The sequence below is a fragment of the Pinus tabuliformis genome, chromosome 1_1 (genome assembly GCF_031772625.1).
Source record: "Pinus tabuliformis cultivar Carrire ecotype Pingquan chromosome 1_1, CPIR1, whole genome shotgun sequence".
In the NCBI taxonomy this organism is placed as follows: domain Eukaryota; kingdom Viridiplantae; phylum Streptophyta; class Pinopsida; order Pinales; family Pinaceae; genus Pinus; species Pinus tabuliformis.
In genome coordinates this window covers 512,082,933-512,100,485 of record NC_142297.1, presented here as the reverse complement: position 1 = coordinate 512,100,485, position 17,553 = coordinate 512,082,933, and positions in this window count along the sequence as shown.

Below are 17,553 nucleotides of genomic sequence, written 5' to 3'. Positions count from 1 at the left end.
ATCGGTAAGAAGATAATTAAGATACGCGGTGTAGTTTGGGGAAGTAGCACAGGTCATTGCCATAGCAACATGAAAGCATCTCAGCCCTTGGTTAGGTTGTGCTGAAGCCAATTATAATGGATCATGAAGGTATTGAAGGTCAGAACATTGCGTGAAGTGACCTATGTGAAGGTAGGCATAGTTGGACTAAATCAACACCTCAGACATCTCAAGGGTGTAGAAACTTGGTTCCAACATCCCCCCATACTGCTTCGAGTGAGACTTCAATCCACGCTCCGTGGGCTGATGCCGAAAGGGCTAGTAGTGTAGGGATTTGTTTGGCTAAATAACTCCGAACCTGGGTCAAACCCCCTCAAGCCAAAAAATGGTTCCATTATCAGGACTAGAATCTACATAGAGATGTTTGATGTCGTATCATTGGAATCCAACTAAGAATGAAATTGAAGGCTGGTTAGACAGAAGAATTTACGAGTTCATAGCACAGGAGAACAGGAATCTACGACTATCAAAAGAAGAGTGGTTAGACTGCTACCTATACACAGAGATCCACGAAATATTCTTCGCGTCTTTCCCTACTAAGCTATACGAGTCGATCGTGAAACTAGCAGATAGCCAAGGAAGGTGGGAACTGGACGATCCTATTGTGTGGACCCCAGAGTTAGTGAGAAGGTTGGAAGCATCAGAGGATCAGATCAAGCACGTCGTTGATCATTGGCTCAATCGGATTATAGGAGGATTCATTATTGAGTTCACGGTTGACACCTCAGTCAATTATAGCGAGGTAGATCGATGCTTTCTCAAAGAACCACAAGGTAAGTACATAAAGTATTTAAATACTTGGATTAAAATTCTATCATGTGAAAAGAGGATTATGCAGTTTCATTGATGTTCGGGGCTATGCGAAGTGGAAAAGCTTATAGGAACGAAGGAAATAAGGGACCAAAAAATAACCTCTCGATTTCACCTCCGCGATGGGACGAGGAAGAGCTCACGAAGGTCTCTCCACGAAGTGCGATCCATTTGATAAGGAAACTAATTCCGTGAATACCACCCCCACCCACACTGCCACTAGCTTCACCCCCATCACCTCCATCTTCACCCATACCACCTCCACCACCACCGCAATTCAATATGGCAAGAACAGTGAAGTTGCTTGTGTTCAAGGGATCGGGAAATGAGGATCCAAAACAATTTAGGTTCGTTGCAATAGCCATATGGGAAGCACAAGGAGTTACAGAAGAAAATATAAAGAAAGAGACATTGGTCAGCACCCTGCAAGATCGAGCACTGACCTAGTATATTAAGCACTCCATTGATAATCCAAATGTGGGAATCGCAGATATCCAAATTGTGCTAAATAAACAATTTAGTAGGTCGCTTTCTGAAGCACATTCGATCATTGGATTCAAAGAGATCATGATGCTACCAGGCGACTCCTTGGGAGTTGGATCAGACGTTGAAATGTATGATCTGCAAAGCTAATATGAATTTGACGAATGGACAACACCACGAGTGGTTTGTAGCTTTTCTAATGCCACATTTAAGGAGTGCGCTATTGTAGCAAAAGATAACAACTTAGGCAGAGGCCTTAGAGATCACGATGAGCCTGCATGAGACCCCGATGCAGGATCCTAACTTGGGTGTTCAGCAGATCCACATGCTACTGAAGAACTTATGCCTTGAGATGCAGAGTCTGAAACAGGATAGGACCGCTCAACCCAAAGTGCGTGAAGAGGTGTGGTGCGTAAAATGAAAGGGTCGGGGTCGTTTGGCAAGGACCATTGCCCGCTCTTGGAAAACTACCTCGCCGGAGGAGGACCGATTCCTTTCAGGACAGAAGTGGAAGCAGGACCTAGCGCGGTGCCTGCTTTGTGGTGCGAGATTTGTCAAATAGATAGAAAACATTCCACTGAAAACTGCCACTTGTTACAGAAGTATATGCAAAATTCGCAGCAGTTGTTCTATAACTTTTGTAGGTCATTAGGAAATGATGAGTGCACTTGTAGAAGCTATGGGTTGATGATGAATAGAACTCCCACCTATAGAGTTCAGGCCAAAACGTGGCCCCTTGACCAAAATACAGGAATGACGCGAATAGGATTTCAGGGGTGCGGATGAGGCCGAGGAGGAGGAGGACTTGGAAGAGGTTGCGGACATGTGATATGCTACAATTTTGAAGGGTCGAGACATTATGCCCGCAATTGCATGAACCCGACATGCCTGTCATGTTTGTATTACACCTTGTTTGATCATGAGACATAAGATTGTCCTACACTGATAGCTAGGATATGGGACAAAGGAGTGCTACCACCTCCCCCAACTTAGAACCTGCAAATGATGAGGTCTAAGCTGCACTAAGAAGAACCTAATGTAAATATTGTGCTCCACATTGAAATTACGACTAGAGATGATAATGGCAAACAACCCGAAGAAAGCACTTGGGTTCGCAAAGCTCCGGCGAAGGAAGCAGAATTTGATTTGGAGCGCGCCCGATAAACTTTTATGGAAGCTAAGAAGAGCTTCACTGATGCCTCCACTTTAGGAAGCAAATACAGATTGAAGCCAAAAATGGACCCATCGATGCTCACGACGTTCCTAGAAATGTGTATGAAGTGCTCCGAATGTGAACATTGTGCTCTGAAGTCGAATTGCGATGGGAGATGACAAAGGAAAACATCTAGAAGATAGTAGTTGGGTTCGCAATGCTCTGGCGAAAGAATAAGAGTTTTATTTGGTCCGCACTTGGGAAAGCTTCATGGAAGCTAAGAAGAGCTTCACTGATGCCTCCACTTCAGGAAGCAAAGATAGACTGGAGCCGGAGATGGACCCATCTATGCTCACAATGTTCCTGGAAACATGTATGAAGTTATTGCACGACATAAGGCTGTAAAAGGATTATAGGAACTCATTAACAGATGTGTTGGGACCGCAACAGGAGAACCGCATGTAGTTCAGACGATTAGAAAGCATAAGACAAGGATGGGAAGAGAGATGAGACTTACCGCGTAGATTGGAGAATACAAGATGGATCAAGTCATCCTGGATTTAGGATTGGATGTGAATGTTTTTCCGAAATAGACATGGGAGTGAATGGGGAGACCTATGCTGCAATGGTCTCCTATTCAGCTGCGAATGGCAAACCAACAGAAAATAATACCCATGGGATGATTGCAGGTAATAATCATCGATATTGAGGAAGGAAGCGCACTGAAAAAATTTGAAGTAATAGAGATTGTTGATGAAAGCAATCCCTACCCCACACTCTTAGGAATTGATTGGGCCACTGACATGAATGAGGTGATTAATCTGAAGAAGCGCAAGATAATTTTTGAGAAGAAGTGTCTACGCGTAATTATACCCTTGGACCTTGTTGAAGGATCGTGCTATACGGAGCCGGTGCATGACTATGAAACTGATGATGATTTGGACAACATCTACAAGATAACTGCACAAGAGAAGGACTGGGTAAATCCCACCGCGGATGGGTGAATTTCATGGGAGCACGAGAGCTACTATACTTCATATTCTGATGAGGAGATAGAGCGATGGTAGAATCGATGACCAAATCACTGTGTTGTGTATCGATAGAAGTGAGAGACCTACCTACTTATGATGGTTTAAGTGAGGTAGATACTTTCTTAGATAAATTTGAAAGAGAAGTGTAGGAAAAGCAACGCTTCCAAGCCTTGGACTGGGTACTGCGTTCTACACCCACGAGATGGTAGGGTACGCACTGTTGGAGAGGTAAATCCCCTCTACGGATAGAGGCGGTCCCTACTAGCCTAGCAGGGGTCTAGCAACAATCACACAATGCTGCCACGCATGTTCCTAGTTACAATTAAACAAGAAGTAAAGAGCACCTACTTGGATTCCTGCGCTGTCGTTTGGCGAAGAGATGTTGCCTTCGCTCCTTCGCTTCAGCTGGTCACAATCCTCCGCGATCTCCGCGAATAGATACCTGCACACACGAAGAGAAAGCAAACGCAAGCTTGAAATCTAGTAAAAGTAACCATATGCCAGTCAGAAAAGACATAATTCACATTTACCCATTGCATAGACAAACGAGAATGGAACAATAATAGCAGTCATCTATTATTAATCAGAATAGAGAAGAATACAACCAAATGTTCTGACGTCGGTAACCTTCTCAGGAGGGATCAGTCAGCATGTATCTCAAGCATTCACCTTTGAGGATGGTTCTCCCAAGACAAACAACTCTCTCTCTCTCACACAAATGTCACAAACAAACTTCCCCAAGCAATCAATCACTTCCACCCCTAACACACCAAACCTATAGCAGCAATCTGAGCACTACAAGCTCTGTACAATCCAAGCTATTCCAAGCTAAGTCTAACTAGTTCCAACTAGCTGCTCATGGTAATGGTGAGAGTTTATATAGGAGAAGGAGTCTCCTAAAAAGGTGGAAGGATGAGCTTATCTTCAAGGGGAGTTGTTGGAAAGGGTCGAACAGACATGCCATAGAAGGGAGTCGACATTCACAAAGCTAACAACCAAGCCTGGAGAGATCTGGAAGGCTGGTTGTTTGAACAAATTCGCCCAAACTAGATCAGCGCGGATTATAGGGAGACTGCCGCGCTGTCAGCACATATCAATAACTGAAAAAGTCATGTCAGCGCGGAAGAACACGGGAAAGGCGCGCTGTGCATCATCGCGGAAAAGTGATGTTCTTCCGCGATGGCAGCGCACAGAATACACTGGAAGGCGCCTGTCATCGCGGTTATTTTAGGAACAGACGCGCTGATGCACAAAACTTTGGAAAAATGGGTTTTTAGGCCAGTTCAGGGATCAAACACTTAGTGATTATGAATTCTGGGCATAGCAGGGTGACTGACAGGAAGGCAGTGATAAATTACTGTGTAACAGATGCCCCCTAAAGCATGAAGACCGAGAGAGTGGGAGGGGTGAAATGCTTTACAACACACGCCGAACTGGAACACCACCAGGAAGTACCGAAAATCTCTGACAATCAAATACATGCAGTCTAGGCATGGGCACAGCCATCCAAAAGACATGCGAGAATGGTCTATGGTATGGACGCAGTCACCCAGCTGAAGAGACCAGAATAATGACAAGGTATGGTCGCAGCCATCCATGAAGACTCAGGTATGGGCGCAGCCATCCATCAATGAGTCATGTAATGATTATCCACAAAATCGCAACCTGGACCACTGTGAGCAAGGATCCAGGGTCTTGCGCTCCATCTCGACCCGAACAGAGTACAAATCCAAGCATGCGAATACATGGGTTGAAGTCGAACATGCATGAACATCGTCTGATTACCAGTCAATGATGAAAACTGTTAACAGACGCGAGAGGTACCACCAATAATGACAATGGCCCTCAAGGTACTATAGGTACAATCCGTGGCGTGTGAATCAATGAGTTGGTGTCGAACACCCACGGAATCGTTCGATCGAAGGCCAATGATGTAAAACCTTGCGTCGAACATGAAGAACCTGCCATTGAGGCATGCAGGCTCCAAGGCACCTGGAAGAAGTCTCTAAGTCACTTTCTCGGATAATGAGTTGGAGTCGACGAGAAAGGACTTTGATTGAAGGTGGGCCATGATGATTCCCACATCATCGACACGAGACAGAGGTATAATAGTTTGTGATGAGATAGCGAACGAGGTTGCATTGTGGCAGAGGACAACTTCTCTTGAACATATAACGGCACTGTAACGGGTTTGGCAGTACTTGATATCAAATGAGCAGCGGATAAGATGGTGACGGCAATGAACAGATGAGAGGTCGAATAGGATATCCCAAACCCATGGAGGCTAGTGAAAACAAGATGAGATGACCCCACCCAGACACGAAACAGTGGAGTGCCATGCTCAACAGCGACGTACTGCCGAGACGACTGTAATCATAGTTCCATTTTCCCCACCTTTGCAGGCAGGTACCCCGATTATTTTTGGATGACAAGCTTGACGGGGATAACATATGCTTGATGTGTGTCATGTTGACAATATCCAATGTCATTGAGTGTTTAACGAGCCTGACAAAGGAGAAACTCGGCTTCTTTTCTTGTTTCGAGAGTCTGAAAAGAATGCGGAAAAGGAGACTCCAGGGGGGTCCTTTTTCGTACAGTTGTGTCTCTCAAGCCTGAAAAAGTATAAAACTATGCTCGAAAGAACCGCCCGGTTGTTACTACCGAGGAGTACTTTTCATGAATAGTGTCTCCGACCTGAAAAAGTAAAAAAGCGGTCGAAAACACGTCGTTTTAGAGCCAATATCGAGCGCGAAACGACAAACACCCGGCGATCTTTTTGGTTTGACGGTCGGAAAAAGAGCTTAAAAACGACCGTCTTTCATTCCTTTTAACGAGCTGAAAGGAAGCTCGGCTATCTTCTCTTGTTTAACGTCGGAAAAGAGCTTAGAGACGACACTTTTGGGGATCACATGAATGGTGGACCGGCATGACGAAGCTGCTATTCCTGTACCTGCACAAGGGCACTACCTGCATAAATCCATTCGATATACGTAAAAACACATTAAAACATGCTTAAAACAAAACCAGGACTAGTTTTATGGTTAAAAATGGTAAAAACCCAAAAAATATGGCAATTTAGGAGTTTTTACTATAAATAGGGGGGAGTAATAAGTCATTTTTACCATTTTACTATTTGGAGTGTGAAGAACGTGGAGGAGCCAAAAAGTTGACGGAGCGATTTCCAGCCCGTACGGAGACCATTTTCAGATCCGCTTCTTCCAGGTAGGTTCTCGTTCCCTTGCCCTGCATTCTGGTTCATTTTAGTAGGTTTTTAACGGTCGAATTGGCCCAATTGGGCATTTTTTATTTGCATGGATGCGCCCTCGGTCAGCGCGGAAATCGCCCACGGGGTCGCGCTGACCGAAAAATAACAAACGTGGCCAACTTCGGGTCAGCGCGGAAAAGCCGTGTTCTTCCGCGCTGACCTCGCATTTTTTACAAAGAGCTGCCATTGTCAGCGCGGCTGTTTCTAAAACAGCCGCGCTGGCGCGGAAAAATTTTGTTTTTTGAAAATGAACGTGAATTTTTTCATGGAAGCACTTCTAACTTGTTTTTATGGTTTGTGCAGGACATCATGGCCTTTCAATGGCAAGAGAGAGTTCACGATGTAGAAGATGTAGCTGCTTGGGGAGATGTGAATTGCTGCAATGCCATGCGGGCTTGCGGATTCATGAAATTCTTCCTCACGCCGCGTTTGAGGGCCCAGCATGATCTTCTGGAGCTGCTGATCAGGGCGTGGAACCCGGTGGACCAAAAATTCACCATCCGTGGTCACGACATTGAGTTTGACCACATGGACATCTTTTTCTTGACTGGGTTGTCGCGCCGAGGTGCGAGGCCCATCTTGGAGGGGGAGCGACCTAGCGGCGGTACCCTGGATGATCTGATGGCTCAGGTTTGCCCGGGGGCGGTGAAAACGCGGAGCGGGAAGTGCTCGATCCCCTCTGTGAGAGACATAGTGCTGCGCACCATCCTGTTCATGGTGACCCGGGCAGCGGGTAGCATGGCGAACCATGAGGCGTCCAAGACCCATCTCCTACTAGCTCTCGAGTGCCTCGAGCCTACCGTGTTTGATTGGTGCACGGCAGTGTCCAACAACATGAAAAGGCAATTTAGCAACTGCCGTCGCGGGGAGACGAAGCAGTTCGGCTACGGATCGATCCTGGTCCCGCTCATTCTGGAGTGAGTACCAGCCATGCGGCTACAGTCTATGGCTGTGGATGCCCCCAGGGATCCTCGAGAGACGAGGGCCTCACGATGGGCTCGTATCATGCCACGTGGGGGTGGCGGCCGGCCACATAGCTGGGGGGCATTTTTCAGAGACTGGCTGGATCAGCAGGAGATCTTCGTGCAGGATTGGGCATATGCGGGGATGGATTTCCGCAATGATCCTGATTTGGTGCTGCCTCCGGGTGAACAGTGGGACGATGCAGGTATGACACTTTTTGTCTTTTTGAGTTTTGTATTGTTTTTTAATTTTTTATGTACATGTCCTAATAAATGTCTTGTCATGCAGATGTGGGGCCCACTAGACCGATTGGGCTGGCTGTCATGGCACGGAGAGAGGGCCCGGGAGCCGGAGCTTTGGCCTTAGCCCCTCCAGGGGCCAACACATCGGAGACTGTGGCTCGCAACCTTGAGGGGTTGCTGGAGGGGGTGCCGGACTACCAGGGGGTCGAGGAGGTCCCCGTAGAGCATCAGATTCACACAGTGGGTGTGGAACCCAGAGTACACCGCCTTCTGAGGCGGGTAGCACGAGCAGCTGTGTACTACAGAGAGCATCATCCAGCTGACTAGTCATCTAGGTTTTATTTCCACTGTTTATTTTGAGACATTATGACTCAGATGTATTGAGATTTTGGGACATGCACTTCTATTTTTGAGCGCCTTAGTGCGCCACACGATATATATATATATACATACCGATTTTTGGATGAGTCGTTGTTACATGTGATGATGTGTTCTTTTGTGTTATGCGTTTATTCAGTACAATTTGTGATCTTATGTATGAATTTGCACGACACTTGACTCATGGATTTTATATTTTTAATGCAAGCTTAAAAGCACACACATGCAAACTCTGCTTGAAATGATTTATTTACATATGCTTATGGTCTTACTATGCTGTCTATGCTTTCTTGTATGAGGTTTATCTGTTACGCAAATGTCTATCTAACACATGATTTGCCAATGCATCAGATAACGTATTTAATCGTCTCGGAATGTGCTGATAAGTAATGTAATCAAAATTCCGTTCTAACAATCTTACACGTAGGTACAACCTTAATATGCGCTGGTCTCTGACGGAATATCGTCCGTTGAGTTGATGGACAACCAGCTGGGAGTCCAGGTTCACCACTAGCTCTCGGATGCCGAGATCAACCGCTTCGGCAAGTAATTCGATTACAGCGCTGTACTCGGCAACGTTGTTAGTGGTACGACCTAGGCAGACACCCTGAAGGTCTAACAACTCTCCGTGAGGATCGTAGATCACCCATGCTGCCGAAGACAAATTACAAGTGCTACGGCAGGCACCATCAGCGAAACCAACATAAGGGGTATGAGACATCTGCGTAGGAAAGAGAAAGCATAATAAGGGGTAAAACACGCCTTCAAACCAAAGCAAAAAGAAACTCATGCACTAAAAACTCAAAAACACGTGTATATACAAAGTGAATGTGAGCAGCTATGCATAGTATTTCTTCAGATACAGCCCATTACGGGGCTGGTCAAGAGGATTTCCTTCATAATCAATCAACTCGTATGCGCCCTTTTGTAAAACACGTTTCACGATGTAGGGACCTAACCACATGGATTCGAGTTTTCCTGCCCCCAGCTTATCCTTAGCTTGATCGTAGAGCAGTACTAAGTCTCCCTCAACAAAGGAACGAGGATGAATATTCTGATCGAAGTGAGCTTTGACTCTCTTCTTCTGTGCTTCGATAGCCAGAGAGGCCAAACGACGAGTCTCGTCTAACCGTTCTAGGTACAGAAGCCGTTCCTCCACCGGAGTGGTGTTGGGAAGCAACTCGACAGCTAATTTTAATGAAGGAATCTCACATTCGACGGGAAGGGTAGCCTCCAGTCCATAGACCAGTTGAAACGGGGTGAAACCGGTGGCATCCTTCACAGAAGTCCGGTAGGCCCACAAGGCCGGGAAAAGCATTAGATGCCAGTTCGACTTGTGTATATTGACGGTGCGTTGAAGCATGGTGATCAAAACTTTGTTCACGGCTTCGACTTGACCGTTAGATTGAGGATAGTACGGTGACGAACTATCTTGCCGCAAGCCTAGCTGGGTCGTTAACTCTGTCATCATATGATTTCGGAAATGCTTTCCGTGATCTGTAACAATAGCCTGAGGGACTCCGAAGCGAGTGATGATATGATTGAATAAAAACTGCGCCGCTGTGTGACCGTCTTCGTTTAATGTAGGCATCGCTTCGGCCCACTTGGTGAAATAGTCCACGGCAACGATAATGTACCCATGCCCCCCGGCCGAACGAGGGTTACAGGACGTATAATCGATGCCCCATTTGGCAAATGGACCTACGGTTACGACAGGGTGCAGTGGTGCAACAGGTGCACGCATCTTCCGGTGGTAAACCTGGCACTCATGGCATGCGCGTACAGTAAGGATGCAATCCTTGAATATAGAGGGCCAGAAATAACCAGCGCGAAGGATCTTTTGAGCGGTAGCGTATCCGGACATATGGCCGCCACAAGCGCCGGAGTGGCAGTCATTCAAGACTCGCTCATCTTCCTCGAGGGTTAAGCATCGGCGAAGAATAGAATCGACGCCGAGGCGGTACAGGGTGTCGCCCAAAATGCGATACGGCTGAGCTTGGTGACGGATCCGTCGTCGAGCATCTTTCGATGTATTGGGACGAAATGAAGATGTTTGTAAATATACAATGATGTCCCCGTACCATGGGTCGAGAGTGCTGATGAGAAAGAGCGTTTCATCCGGAATCTGCTCCTCTGAATGAGATGGTGCAGACTGAGATGGTAAGGAACAGAGCAGTTCGGCAAAGACCAGTGATTTCTTAGACTTGGCGGCAGTGAATTCCAAGTCGAACTCTTGGAGGATTACGATCCACTTTGAGTATTTTCCCCCCAGCAACTGACGTGACAGAATATAGGTCATGGGGTTGCAGTCAGAGATAACGGTCGTTGTGCGCAACAAGATGTAATGACGGAAAGATTGGACGGCACAGACAGCGGCCAATGCCAACTTTTCGACATATGCATAGCGAGTCTCCGTATCCAGGAGGTTGCGACTAAGATAGTATACAACGTGCTCTGTGCCATCGTCGTCATCTTGCACTAAAACCATGCCGATGGTGGTATCGGCAGCGGCCAGATAAAGGGTGTAGTCACGGTGGTAATTCGGAGGTCTTAGGAGCGGAGCTGAGACCAGAAGGTCTTTAAGACGCTCAAAAGATTGTTGAGCGATAGCGTCCCAATGAAAGGGCGTGTCTCGCTTTAGTAATCGCGTGAAACCCTTGGCCACCTCGGCATAATTTGGGATGAATCGTCTAAGAAAATTAGCTTTTCCCTGCAAGCTTTGTAACTGCTGTAGAGTGGCAGGGGGAGGAAGATTCAAAATGGCCTCGACCTTAAGGGGATCCAGGCGGATGCCCTCCCGGGAGACGATAAACCCGAGTAGTCGGCCGGATTCCACGCAGAAGACACACTTATGCGGATTGAGTCGAATACGGTAGTGTCGACAGCGAAGGAAGATTTCGCGTAAATGAGATGGATGGTCTTGGCGTTTAGCTGAATGAGCGGGTAGGTCATCCAGGTAAGGCTGTACGATGTGTCGGATATCATGAAAAGCATACGACATCGCACGCTGGAAAGTGGCGCCGGCATTTGTGAGACCGAAAGGTAGCTTCTTGTAAGTGAAGGTGCCCCAAGGACAAATGAAGGCAGTCTTGTGCTGGTCTGCGGGGGCTATGTTGATCTGGTTGTAACCAGAGAAGCCGTCCATAAATGAATAAATTTCGCTTCCTGCGTAATCGTCGATAAGCTGATCAATAAAAGGCGTAGGAAAATTATCTTTTGGACAGGCGCGGTTGATATCGCGATAGTCAACACAAACCCGAATAGTGCCCTGCTTTTTATTGACAGGAACTATATTAGATACCCATTCCGTGAGGGGAATGGCATAAATGAAACCAGCTCTAAGAAGTTTTTCAACTTCGGCCTTGATGGCTGCAGCCTTTCGAGGGTGCACTGGGCGTAAACGCTGACGAACAGGCTTAGCCCCAGGATAGGTAGGGATTTCGTGCTCCACGATACTGGGGTCAATGCCGGGCATTTCCTCATAAGACCATGCGAAAACATCACGAAATTCACGAAATAGATCTGTATAAAGTTGAATTTCCTCGGGAGTGCATGTGACTCCAATGTAAATATTTTCGACAACCCCTGTTTTGACAGAGATGTCGATAGCCAGAGTCTGCGTAATGTTACCCATGTTCCCTTCCGAAGACACTTGATACAACTGGATAGGCGTTTGGAGAGGGATATGTGGGATACATGAAGCAAACTTTCTGAGACACGTGGCCATTTCCGAATGAGGAGGGAGAAACGAAGAGCGATGGTGATGATCGGACCAAGGGGGCTCTTCGGGAGACATAGTCTCGATGATAGCCTCGTCGGAGAGAAATGATTCCTTCAGAGGATCCGAAGTGGCCGTCTCTCCCAACCAAGGGAAGAGGTCAGGTGAACCGGGAACGCTGCTTGGAAGAGCAGGTTCAGGGGTTGAAGCCGATGCAGCGACTATCTCGATGTAGTTGAGCTCGGCGGGGCTCAACGGCATCATCTCGCCCCAGGAGTCTTCCTGATTCACGGGAGGGAGAATCCATGGATCAGAATGGGCTGTGATCATGTTAACGGAGGCAAGATTTGGAGGTGGGAGGGGAAAGACTCCCATTAAGGAGGGATCTTTAAATAATCCGGCACCCACACTCACTAGCGATTTGGAGGTATGCTCCACGAATGGTACATTCCCTTCAGAAGAGGAAGCAAAAAAGGACAGCTGGTCTACTGTGACGATTTTCCCTTGATGGGGGAAACGAATGACACGAAATAAGGAGGAAGCCACAGCTTACATGGCATAAGTCCAGCTTCGTCCTAGGAGGAGGTTGTAAGTGAGATTAGCGTCAACGACTTCAACCTCGACTTCTACCGTTTTCCCTTCTAAAGAGATAGGTAAACGCGGGAGGATACCATGTGGATGAGATTCTCTTCCGTCGAAGGCCTCTAGGGTGGTGGGAGACTGGCTCAGAGCAGGCGAACCAATAGCCTTCCAACAAGCAACCGACATGATGCAGGTTGAGGCTCCTTCATCAATGACAGTACGGTGAATCGTCTTGCCTTTGATGAGAACTTGTATAAGGAAAGCCACCTGATGAGGCAATCTCTGCGTGAAACCTTCGAGGTCAAAAGAAATTAAATCCGAATCTGCCGGGTCGATGCCACCAATCGCTGATAGCAGGGACTTCCTCTGGGAGGGGCAGCTCTGGAGGACTTCTAACGCGGACATAGCAGACGGAGCCTGAGCTAAGTCCTCGACAATGCTATAATGCTGAGCGGCATGAGCATTGGGGTTATAAGATGACTTCCTGAGTACACCTTTGGGAGGGGGTCGGGGGATCGTCTCGGTGCTGGGCCGTTCAATGTGAAGAGGGCCAGAACTGGACGTGGGAGCACTGGAGGGGACCTCTGGCTCCTTCCCGGCTGAAGATGGATAATCTTTCGCTCGAGTCGTAATATGGACGGGAATGGTTCCTGCCATGAATACTTGAGAACCGAACGAGGAAGAGGATTGGGAAGGGTCTGCCACCTGATGAGTCTGCTGGGATGGGAAAGGCTCTTTAAGCACGGCAGGGGACCCTGAAGCACCTTTTAGAAGCCGACTAACCTCGGACCGCCTGGGGCAATCTTTGGTGTAGTGATCCTCCTCACAAATGAGACAGGGGTACTTAGGCTTCCGTTTGGCTCCTTCCTCGGAGGGAGGTTTAGGAGGGTTCTGCTTAGGTTGTCCGGATTTTTCTTTGGCCTTTCCTTTCTTTTTGCCTTTCGAGGATTTATCTGCCGCGGTGGACTGAACGGCATTTACCTCGGAGGTATTCCCAGGAATGGATGGGCTCTGAGAAGCATTCTCGTTAGAGGCGTTTTGTTTCTGCTTCCCAGAGTTCGCGGTCGATTTCTTACTTGATGAATTCACGGAGCCAATAACCCCATCAACAGACGGTTTTGGTGGAGCTTTGGTTTGTCCGGGCCTCGGGGCATCTGGCAAATAGTCATACAAAGTACCTGACTGAGAATACACTAAGTCGAGGTATTGAGCTCGCGCAATTGCTTGCTCCTCAGTTACACACGCCCCCATTGCAATATCTTTGGCAATTTTAGGGACAAAGGACGTGGTAAACCAGTCGGTCAGGAGTTGATCGGGAATCCAAAATTTAATCAAACGACGGCGCCTTCTCCATTCATGGATATGATCGGAGATGTGCGTTGCCGTATCCTGTTTCAGAGACATGAGCAAATTAGTCCCAATCTCGTACCGAATGGGCAACTGAAAATGAGTCAGAAAGGCCATAGCCAACGAGTTAAAGTCTGAAAACATGCCGCGGTTAAGTTCAATGTACCATTTTGCGGCCGAACCAGTGAGAGTCCTCTGGAAGAGGCGAAGTCGAATAGAATCATCAAGCCATGAGTTAGATGAACACCAAAGGTGATAAGTCATTACGTGGGCCTGAGGATCCTCTCCGGCTTTGCCGTCAAACTTTGGACAGTCACCTGGTATCTTGGTCGGAACCGGTGGCCAATATGAGTTATGCAAAATAGGATCGTTTGTTAACTTGGACACATCGGGTAGTTCCAACGTAGCCAAAAATGGTAGCTGCGGGTTGAAGGACATCTATGGCTGAGGGTTCGAGGCGGTATTAGGGTTCCACCCAGATTGGGGTTGCCCCCACGAACTTTGTCCGGACGGACCCGGCCCGAAAGGACCGGGCGCGTAGGAACTTTGTCCCGATGGACCTGGTCCAAAAGGACCTGGCGCATAGGGGGTTTGTCCGTAGGAGTTTTGTCCATGTGCGGATGACTGTCCCTGTGTTTGCCCCCCAGCTCCCCATGAATTAGCAGCTTGCCCGCCAGGTTGACCATATTGATAATTTTGATAGGGAGTGACCTGTGGTTGCTGATAATTTTGGTAAGGAGCATGCTGATTTTGCCCCTGGGGTTGCTGGTAGCCATGTGACTGCTGGGTCCCATACGGAGCCTGGTAGGCAGGCTGCGTTTGGTACGAGGGTTGATAACCTGTTTGAGTCTGAGGCCCAGAGTAGTGTCCTTGAACCGGCTGAGGTTGGACCATACGTCCCGAAGGTTGACTTGGTCGGATTTGAGATGGACCTGGTTGGTTAGCAGGATAGCCCTGCTGGACGCCAGGTTTTCCATGTGCCACCAAGGGTTGTCTTCGCGGAACAGGTGGTTGAATTGGTTGGATAGCTGGTGGACGCCGAGGTTGGCCAGCTTGTCCAGGTTGACGATGAGGGTAGACCCCGGGTTGATTTGGCTGTATAGACGGTTGGCCCGTTTGTCCCCCACCGTAACCGGGTTGGGAAGAGGGTTGGGCTTGCTGTACGGCAGGCTGCCCTCCTTGGTATATGGGCTGAGCAGGGGGTTGCCCGCCTCGCCCAGAAGGATTCGTGATTTGAGGGGCAGGTGGGCCCTGTTGAACATAGGGTTGTCCACCCTGCCCAAGGGGATACCCTTGCTGGACGGCTGGTTGATTTGAAGGATTGTAAACTGAGCCAGTTTGTCCAGAGGGGTACCCTGGCTGGAAACCAAGTTGGTCTTGAAAAGACGGTTGCTCTGGCTGCCCAGTAGGTTGATTCTGATATGGATATGGTGGACCTCCAATGTCCATAGGTTGTTCCTGGTAAGGTTGACCTTGTGGGTGCCCAGATTGTCCTGGGTCAGGCGGGCCATACAGTGGTTGCCCCTGGGGGGGCTGCACGTAGAATGGCGGGCCCTGATTGGGTGGTCCTATGGGCTGCCGAGGAGGGTCTCGGTTTCCAAAGTACTTAGTAGTGTGGTCATACATGACATTCAAAGATTCCTCGTTTTCTTCAAAAGGGCGACGAGGGAGACCTGAGATTTCCTCAAGAAACTCACCATTTTCATCATAGAAGAAGACAGGACCATCGTAATCTGGGTCCGTTATAGGTTCCCCATAAGCATCATACGGTCCTGATCCTGGAATGCCTCCAACAAAAGAACCAGCTTGAGGGACTTCAGACGAGGAAACCGGTACAGCACTGATGACCGGAGTCGAGCATGCTATACAAACAGTAGGTTGAGTGGGAACTGAGGTGACGGGCGGGTTGAGTTCTGTCGTGAGGGGTGGAAAAAGGGGCTGCGAAACAAAAGGGCCGATGGAGGCAGCGAGACTAGGATCCCATATAGTGGTAGAAGTTGTTCTAGCGGCATACCTATCCCTCAGCGATTGATATCGTGAAGGGACGGGAGAGGAAGCCGGGATCGGGGTCTCGATGTCTGTGACCACGGGTGTCTCGATGTCTGTGACCGCAGGTGTCTCACCTGTACTGGAAGCTGCCCCCTCCATTGGAGATGACATACCTAAAGGGGTGCGGGGGGTGCGGGGGGTATCCCAATCTTCCTCCCAGACGGGATTCCAATCCTCTAAGTAATCTGGGTTGCCTGGGGAACGTGCGTTGATAGGCTGGATGCTCGGAACAATGGGAAGAGTACCGCCTACAACTGGTGCCTCGGGGGCAACAGAGGATGGAGGACCTTGATCACTTATACCAGAGGTTGATGGGTCAGCCAGGATGACCAGACCCCTTAGAACTCCTAAAGGAAACTACCGATAAAAACCTACTCAAAACTATCGCACACAAGATCTAGAAAAGGTGATGTTATCGTGGCCAAATTAATTTTAAGACGCAAGGACCAAACTTGACCTTTTCATATTTCAGGAGTCGAGAAAAGGACAAAGATGACTCCAGTCTCCTTCGAATGTTTAATGAGCACGAAGTGACAAGACGCTCACAGGCACCTTTTCGTTTAGGGAGTCCGAAAAGGATCAAAAGCGACTGCTCTGGAACTCTAGGTAGAGGGTGTGCCAAACTCTTCGCAAAACCACAGAATACTTTTTAGGGTACGGGTGGTCAATCTTCGTGAATGATGTGTTCACTGCATTGTGAATCGTAGGGCGGCCGACTTGGCTTCCTATGGATAAAGGATAAAAGCCTAGTGGGGTCTCCCTATATACTCGACGGTACGTGGGAGCGCAGTCCGTGTTAGACCACTATCGAGTCACAGAAGGAGGAATCACCCAACCTAATGTGAAACAACAGTGACTATGTTTTAAGACGCCGGAACACATCTCTAACCTAGACCTCTAAATATCTGCGTTTAGTTCCAATGCGTTTTTAGATTCATTTGGTTCATTTTACAGTTGATCTTGAGATTAAGTTTCGATTTCAAGCTCTATCGTATGTTCGCTCACAATTACTTAGATGCAATCTATATGCAAAAGAGATTCGTTTCGTTCGATGAATTCTAGCTACGAGAGAGCAAAGAATTTCTTAAACCAAACCAAATGAATACAAAAAAACAAGTAGCTAAATGCAACTAAAGCGAGGAAAGGAAACTTTTCTTTTGGAAATGCAAGTCAACGAAATGTTCTTTTCCTTTTCGAATTTTTTAAAGCAAGCTACCAATTTGATTTCTTTTCAGTGGCATAAAGCACCTAAAGGAATTTGGAGGAACCTAAACACCAAGTAAACTACTTAATGAGAGCACACAAAGTTCCCGAAACACTCAACCAAAGTTTCAAAATCAAAAGAAAACAAAGCAATGCACGAGCCACGTGATCTAAGCTCTGCAAAACAAGCAAGGATCGCAAACAAGGAGGAAGCGAAAAAGACCGCTTGGAAGCACAATCCAAAACACTCTAACAATCACTGAACAAATGCGAAAACAAGTCTAGAACGA